The sequence below is a fragment of the Eutrigla gurnardus genome (assembly GCF_963514095.1).
Source record: "Eutrigla gurnardus genome assembly, chromosome: 12".
Lineage (NCBI taxonomy): Eukaryota > Metazoa > Chordata > Actinopteri > Perciformes > Triglidae > Eutrigla > Eutrigla gurnardus.
Window position 1 is genome coordinate 23,219,479 of NC_139926.1, and position 8,958 is coordinate 23,228,436.

Sequence of the window (8,958 nt, forward strand, 5' to 3'; positions counted from 1 at the left end):
AGCTGCATGTTCTATAAGTTCAAAATCCTCTTATGTTTTCTGCAAAATGCTCGTCGTCGGACTAAGGAGAGCCCAGGTGAGTGAAAGCAGCGACAGATCTTCAGGAACACTTAGAAGAATCGGGGAAACAATGGGAACACAGACAGAAACGGGAGTGGGTGGGAATTGAAAAAAAGATTAAAAGGATCGAGTCAGAGGCAGAACAGAATAAAGACGGAGAAGCTGACATGGCAGGAAGATTTCCTTCTGAGCCAGCGCAAGATCAAAAGTTATTGCAGAAAGCATGAAGATGTGAGAACAAGAAATTATAAGAAGGGAAGTTGGGAGGAGGACGACAGCAGAGGACTTAGAACTGAAGAGATGCAGCGACCCCCGGGACGACATCGGGCAGACAGTAGAGGTCCGGATGTGGGACAGAAAAGGACGAGTGTGTGTGTGTGTGTGTGTGTGTGTGTGTGTGTGTGTGTGTGTGTGTGTGGACCAGTGTGGCCGACGCTCCGTGAGGTCACCTGTCAGGAGTGGGGACTGCTGGGAACAGGGGGCAAGTGCAGCACCACGGGAGGCAGGTACCATGACAGTTGTAGAGGTGATATGAAGAAAGAAAACGAACCGGGGGAACAAAGGGTGAAGAGAAATGAACGCGGGTGGAATGGGAAACGCATCAAACAAAACGGATCCGGGGGCAGGTTGAGAACGGGAGACTTTTGCCTCCCACAGAGTTGAAAGGAAACAAATGTGTCCCCTTCAGTCATTTCGGTGTAACTTCCTCCACAACGCACAGCAATGTTCTGCTTCAAATGAGCATTCATGTCAACAAATAGAGGTGAACACACACCAGCTGTTCATGGCACCAAGGTGCTCGACAGATCTTGAATCAACCAGTATAATGCAATGAAACACTGGTGTTTATGACTTGTGACAAGCTGCAGGAGGGCTATACTAATTGACTTCCTGACCATATTGAAGCCCCAAGTTCCACACTTTGAGCACCGCCATCTTGTTTTTTTGCAACCAGAAGTGACACAAGGGGGCGGAGCCACAACACAAGTCTGGATAAGATACTTTTACGCACCCAAAATGTTAAAATTAAGACCCAGACAGCGACCTGTCAATCAGAGGGTAGCCCCGCCCTCAAGCAAACCCTGCTTTATTGTCTATTCGGTAAAATAAATGGGACTTAGAACTGAAGAGATGCAGCGACCCCCGGGACGACATCGGGCAGACAGTAGAGGTCCGGATGTGGGACAGAAAAGGACGAGTGTGTGTGTGTGTGTGTGTGTGTGTGTGTGTGTGTGTGTGTGTGGACCAGTGTGGCCGACGCTCCGTGAGGTCACCTGTCAGGAGTGGGGACTGCTGGGAACAGGGGGCAAGTGCAGCACCACGGGAGGCAGGTACCATGACAGTTGTAGAGGTGATATGAAGAAAGAAAACGAACCGGGGGAACAAAGGGTGAAGAGAAATGAACGCGGGTGGAATGGGAAACGCATCAAACAAAACGGATCCGGGGGCAGGTTGAGAACGGGAGACTTTTGCCTCCCACAGAGTTGAAAGGAAACAAATGTGTCCCCTTCAGTCATTTCGGTGTAACTTCCTCCACAACGCACAGCAATGTTCTGCTTCAAATGAGCATTCATGTCAACAAATAGAGGTGAACACACACCAGCTGTTCATGGCACCAAGGTGCTCGACAGATCTTGAATCAACCAGTATAATGCAATGAAACACTGGTGTTTATGACTTGTGACAAGCTGCAGGAGGGCTATACTAATTGACTTCCTGACCATATTGAAGCCCCAAGTTCCACACTTTGAGCACCGCCATCTTGTTTTTTTGCAACCAGAAGTGACACAAGGGGGCGGAGCCACAACACAAGTCTGGATAAGATACTTTTACGCACCCAAAATGTTAAAATTAAGACCCAGACAGCGACCTGTCAATCAGAGGGTAGCCCCGCCCTCAAGCAAACCCTGCTTTATTGTCTATTCGGTAAAATAAATGGGACCATAATTTAGTAAATGAACATCATTGAGCATTCAGTCTGCCTTCATCAATTAGAAGGAAAAAAACAGCAAATTGTGATGGTTTCCTCTTTTGAACCACAAGTTTTTACCATTTTACTCAAACACAAAAAGCACACAATGAGTTGCAAGGTACTCATGTCTGCATTCTTGTTCACATTTTAATTAGGCTTTGTAATGGGCAACACTGTCTCCCAAAACTGACATATCCAACTAATTTGCAACAACAAATACATTTAGTAAGAAAGATAATGAGTCCTCCATTAAAAAAAAGGCAACCATTTTAATGTTCATTCTGAGTATGTCTGCAAAACATTCAATGTCAACGTATTTCATTTGTTCTCCAAATATCATCTTGTAGCAACTGAGTTATTGTTGTAATTGTTAGTGTTTGTGCAACTCGGAGCACATTGATATGTAAAGTAACTGTTGTGTGGCTACAGGTTTCTTTTTCAAGAGTAGTTGATATTCTTGTTATTTGTTTTTATCTATAAGCAATACATCTTTTCCAAATGTCCTCATCTCATAAGAAAAGCTCATCACTGACTCACAAACACACCAGGGATCTGGAGAGAATTGAGTGTGAATGCGGCAGGCAGGAAGAGGGAGCCGATAAAGTGGCTGAGTGCTCTGGACTACCTTTAACCAGTTTCTGCTGACTGGCCGAATGACAAAAATAATAGTGGAAAATTGGAAAACACAAAAAACAAACAAGACAAGGGTGTTAAGAGCAGCAGAGGATGCCATCTACAAAGTGCTTGTCAAGAAATCATAAAAAAAATAGGTTTTGCTCGGTTTGCTTTGTAACACATTCCTCATAGATTTTACTATCAAATGTTGCGTTGCATTATATTTGTATATTGGAAAAACTATCTAAAACTATTATCATCTATTGATAAAAAGAAAGGAATGTTTTGAAGTCAAGAGCTAACTTTCTCTGCAACGGAGTAAGAAAAGGGGCTAAGACCTCTGTACTGCAGTGGATGAAAGTAGTGTTTGAAATGCATGGCAGAGGCAAAGGGAATGTTGATAACATGGGATGTGCAGAGTGAATTTATAATTCTCTTTGGGGAATGTGCCGTAGTTAATGCAGGAATGGTTGGAATTTGAAATGCTCAAACGTAGCCACTGATGTGTGAAATGCCAGAGTCGGTCGAAGGCAGTAAAGTTACGTGTTTTTAGAAAAAACTCGTAAATGTCCGTAAAAATATGGAGCCAATGTTCCATTTTAATATGAAGTTATCTTCTGCACGGATCAGGTTTAGGTATTTTTGTATTACGTATTCGTATTGTGGGAGCAAGGTCCTCTGTTGGCCTATTTTTCTCTAGTTTATTCTGTTATTGGCCTGTATACTCTGTTATTATTTGTGTCTTGTGTGATTGGTGGAACCATTCTACTTTTGTGCTGCCGTCTTGGCCAGTTTTTTTACCTGGTTAATAAAGGATATTGATTGATTGATTTTTGGATTTGGAGAAGCCTTCCTTACGCTTCAGTGGTAAAAAAAAAATAAAAAAAATAAAAGATTTAGTTGGAAAGAGTTGTACAGCTTTTGTTAAGCTGTTTGAACCGTTGACATTACCTTTAAGTCAACTGTTTTCTGCAGTGAAAAGATTCAGTTGATTTGGTGCTAATGGACTACAAAGGTGAAGTTAATTATACATATTTAGATGTGCATTGTAAGTCATAATGACACACTAACTCTGTTATGTTACTCAGTGAGATTGTTGAAAGCCACGTCTGCAGCTCACCCTCTTTAAACCCTTTGAATTATCATAATATTATTATATATTCTTATGTATGCTCTTGACGGCTACACACATGATTATGTGTTGATAGACCATTAATCCATGGAAATCAAACTAGATGATATAATAGTACCAGAAACAGAGTAAACTAAAAGTAAAACTGAAATGCAAACTGAGTTTATTCATCTGGTTTTTACATAAATCCAACATTGTAGGTTTTATCTTAAACTTTGGAACCTTTGCATTTATTGTTTTATTGCACTCCAAGGAAAATAAATAATTGAATTCTCATTCTTGACCTATGTCTGACAAAATCATTTTAAAATGATAAAATAATATGATACTGAAAGTCTAACTCCATTGAATAGCTTCTTTTCCTTTTGCACTTTCACAGTATTTTCAGCCATAAAAGGAGCTAAAAGAAAAATCACTTTTTGAAGGGTGTCACATTTCCCTTCACAGTTACATGGTCATTCATTCTGTACCTGGATGAATAGCTGTGTGACTATACAAATACACACAGTTTATGGTCTCAATCTCGAGTTTCAATTCACAGCATGATGTTCACAAAACAGGAAGTGTGAAATATCATTTCAATTTCTGGATACAGTGCTTTTATATACATACAAAGGGAGGAAAGATCAAAGCCACAGGTGTGACACATGAAATATCACAAAAGTACAATGCACTTTTTGCAGTCAGAACAATAACCATCAACATCCATCACCCTAAGGACCCTAACGAGACGTTGTCACACATTGTGATGTATTCATTCAAAAAATAACTGTGACATTCATGGGAAGTTAGGTAGCATAGATGCCGGTTGTTAGCGTCGTAATAAAGTAGCAAATCTGCTACTTCATCAAGGCGCAAATGTAGGACTCTGAATATTACCCACCTCTCTTTTTTTTCCTACAGTGGCCCTAATCGCCTGCATCGCTTATTTTTCTCACATAAAAAGGTTGGCATTGGTCATAGTTAAAAAGAGGATGTCATGTTTGTTTGTGGTTGATCCATCAGAAGTGACCTTGAGGTTTGTTCAAACAACCCTTTCAGTGGCAGAGTAAATATAAATAAATCCAAGGCTCAAAGTCAATCCGCCCTTCACAGCTAACCTCCTACCAGGTTAACCTGCCAACAGCTCGGCCAATCGGCTCTCTGGAAAAAGTCGAGCCCAGATAGAACTGATGATTTCGCTCTCCTCTCCTGTGTAGTGTTGCGTTCGTGTTCACTGGAAGCAGGTTAACCACCTGTCGTGGATTATTTCAAGAAGTGAGTGTGGCCCTTTAAAATGTCAGCTTTACTGCAAATATTCGTATATTTTTTCCCATTTGTTGCAAATCGCTTTAGGCTGACACCACAGTGCCCGAGATTAGTTTCCTCAATTTCCTACTAATAGTTACTCTACTTCATCACTCATCCACAACACAAAAAAAGACACAAAAAACTGGAACAAAGAAAAAGGAACTGCTTTGCTGCAAACAAAAGAAAATCGAATAGAAATGTCAATCTTACACCTCAATGGGGCGGAGGCTGGGGAGGGCCTCACCGCTGATGAGCGCTACTATTTTAAATTGATATATGTGCAGAATCAGCATGTCAATGGGTCTCTGGTGTGCACTGTACTGATAACACCGTAGTAAAATAAATGATTAAACCGACGACACACAGGCACACACTGTACACGCACAAACAAAGAAGCAACGAGAGAGACGAGAGCTAAGGAATGAGTGCAAATACACTGACAGTGCTTCACGTTAATAGAGGCGTACGGCTGCACGAAGCCCTCTTTCAAATCGACTTCACGCTGCAATTTTATTTCCCCTGCACTAATGCAAATGAATGGCATTGGTACTGAAATAACACAATCGATCAGAAATGTGGTATGTGTTTGCATTATGTGTCATTTGTAGTCTTTCACCTTTTTTTGCTCCCACATAACACAATTAATTGCCTGTCATTGTACCGTGTGTGTGTGTGTGTGTGTGTGTGTGTGTGTGTGTGTGTCTGAACATGTGCAAATCCATTCAACACGTTTCTCACTACCTACAGGTTTAAAACACCTTGGAAAAGGATGTCACTGCGTATTACTTCATAGCAATGGCATTATGAAAATGTAACTATAAAGCAAAGTATGAGTGTGCGTGTGTGTGTGTGTGTGTGTGTGTGTGTGTGTGTGTGTGTGTGTGTCCTTTGCATATCTCGGGAAGAATTCATCCAATAGTCGCACACTTGGCAGGTGTATTGTTGGGGACCAGGCAGAAACCAAGCCAACTATTAAATGCCTTTAACGTACATTCTCTCTACTGGCCATCAGGGGGCGACGTCTCTGGTTGCAAAAAGAAGTCGAAGCACAAGGAAGTCTATGAGTACATCACTTTACGTCTCACTTGATTTATTGTCCATGAGCTTATGGTCTAAATCTCTAGTTTCAAATCTTCTTGAATCCAGCATGACGTTTGACATTTTGTCAATTATGGTCAATTCACAGTCAAACAGACCATAAAGCAGGAAGATGCTTTAGGGGCGGGGCTACCGCTAACAATGCAGTTAGCTTCAACTTGAATTCTTGAATTATGAAGCTTTGTTTAGCAGCTTCACACCAGAAGCGAGATGGATCCAGATTCAGTAAGGGTGCTGCTCTGCCGCTTGTGTTCCGTCAGATCCACCCGTCGCTCCTCCACAGTCCAAATATGGTCATGTCTGTTAACTGGTTGCAAAAATCCAAGATGGCAACTGCGAGTCCCCCCCCCAAAAAAAACAATGGGTGACATCAGGGTGACCTTATTCACGTATTATATACATTCCCAAGACCATTGCATGTCTAATATGGTGCAATGTCCCCAGCTGGTGACTGAATATGAATTAATTTCACATTTTTTACATGAAACGTTTGAATGGAAGTGTCCTGGATTTTGTGGGTCCAGATGGATCTATTTATATAATGTCTATTTTAATCTTGAATGATTTGTGTCCAAATTTAAGTTTTTGCTTCTCCCACTTCAAATTTGGTGCAGGATATCTGTGCACCTTTTTTGATGTTCAGTCCAGTTTTGCTATAGCTCGCACTCAGCGTCAGCTCAAACACTCCGATTAAAGTCACAAAGGCAAGTTTGTGACGAGACCAACAAACATGTTTTGCATTTGAAGAGAGAACATTAGCATACGTTTTGAAACCTTGATTAACGGGGACAAGCACGATAATGTGCGACGTGATACCATCTGCACGTTTACATGTGTGTGTCGTGCATCAGGCTCAGACTGCCCGCTGCTTACAAACTGTCCGCAGCCATCATGGAGGAAGGCCCTCATTGTGTGAAGGACAAAAGCGGCGTGTGCCACCGGTGGGAGATAACAGTGATTTATGAGGGCCTGTCACGGCGGCGGCAGGTAAACATGCACTTTGGGGGTCCGTCTGTGATTTCACTGCCATTCTGTACCCAGAAGGAGAAGAGAACATATAGGATATTCACCGAAAATACTGGCCGTCCAACAGGATGCGCTATAGCACTGAAGCCCCAGGGAGCGGGGAAATGATGACATTAATAATATGACGAAGAAGAAGCCGTGTGTCACCCGCTGAGAGTTCGGATGCAAGCTCTGCAAGGAAATCACTTATTTATAGCTTATTTCCACTACTTCTATGGTTATCCAGACTCCCATGTATCACCCCAGTCAGGCCAAGAAAAATATGTAAATTGCTTTAGCTATTCAATGACATGAAAGAAAAAACTTTACGAAATAAAATAGTGGCTTGTCTTTTTTCACTGTGAGCAACTCACAATCTTTGTTTTCCACATTATGTATGAATCAACACCAATTATACCAGACAGGCGGTGATTTTTTAAAATTGAGACCAAATTTGGCAAATGTGCAACTTTGGTGGAACAACTCGGGATTGTTAAATTATGACTTTCCTGATATTTCACATATTTCCTGCTGCCTCTGAGCCTTTCAAACAGACTGTGGCTGTGTGTATATCAACGGGGAACACTAATTCATTGGACTTGTGGACGCCCGGCTCCTTGATCCCACAGAGCTGGCTCGGCTAAAACTGCCGTACATCACCATGATAACCCAGAACTTCATGAAACGGCTTCATTAAAGTGTGTTTTTTGTTAATTGTGCTGAAGTTCTTTCAGAGTATATCTGTGGCCGGTTGTGGGGATCCCATCACTGCTTCCCCAGGGAATGATGTAACTTTGTAAAAAAACAAAAAAAACAAATTAGTCTCAACTTAATGAGATGATTGGATAAACACCAAAAGTGTACACTGCACCCTCGTGTAATTAAAAGGAAAACCAGACACACTTAATAAAGAAATGTGACCGTTTATAGCAAATGGTTATATAGTCAAGAGAAGTCTCTGCCCTTTGGAGTAGAAAAAAAATATTCAGAGAGAGCTAATCTTGTTTTAAACACACACACACACACACACACACACACACACACACACACACACACACACACACGCACACACACACACACAGGCACAACTGAAAGTAGGCTACCAGAAGCTTAACACATGAGGAGGAGGATATGGTGGAGAGTAGTGACATGTGTCTGGTTACACTGGACAACTGCATGAATGTGTTCAGCCGGTGAGTCTTTGATGACAAGGTGCGACTGAAGAAAACATCGCCAGTCAAAGCAAGCATGACACTGTAACCTTTATGAATGCAGGATTTACTGCAGCGCTGTTGTATTAAGGTCTTTACACACCGGGGGCGTGCATAATAAAACCATACGACAATGCAAAATAATCCCCCTGTGAATATTATATGTATCAGGCTTTTATTGTGAAAGGTAAGAACAGCGGGAGTGGATTTGGTCTACACTGTTCCTAGACTCTATATTAGATGTGGATGTTTAGTGACAGGGACATCACCAATTGGTTTGTGGACTGCTGTTTTGAAGCCGCGAGTTCGGCATTTCATCTCATAGACATCAGACTTCTTTTTGCAACCAGAGGCTCTCAAACTTGATTTGCCTTCTTGGTTCGGACTATGGCGTCTCAGTGTTTAATATCCGTCTTCTGTGTTAAGGTATGCATGAAAAAAAACAACAGTTTGAAAAAATACATACATACAAAAGTCATTAGAAGTATTTATGTTACTTTTCATCCTCTGCTTATCAAGACATCGCCCACCACAATATCACACAAGCACAGACGGACAAATATGCAATTATCTGG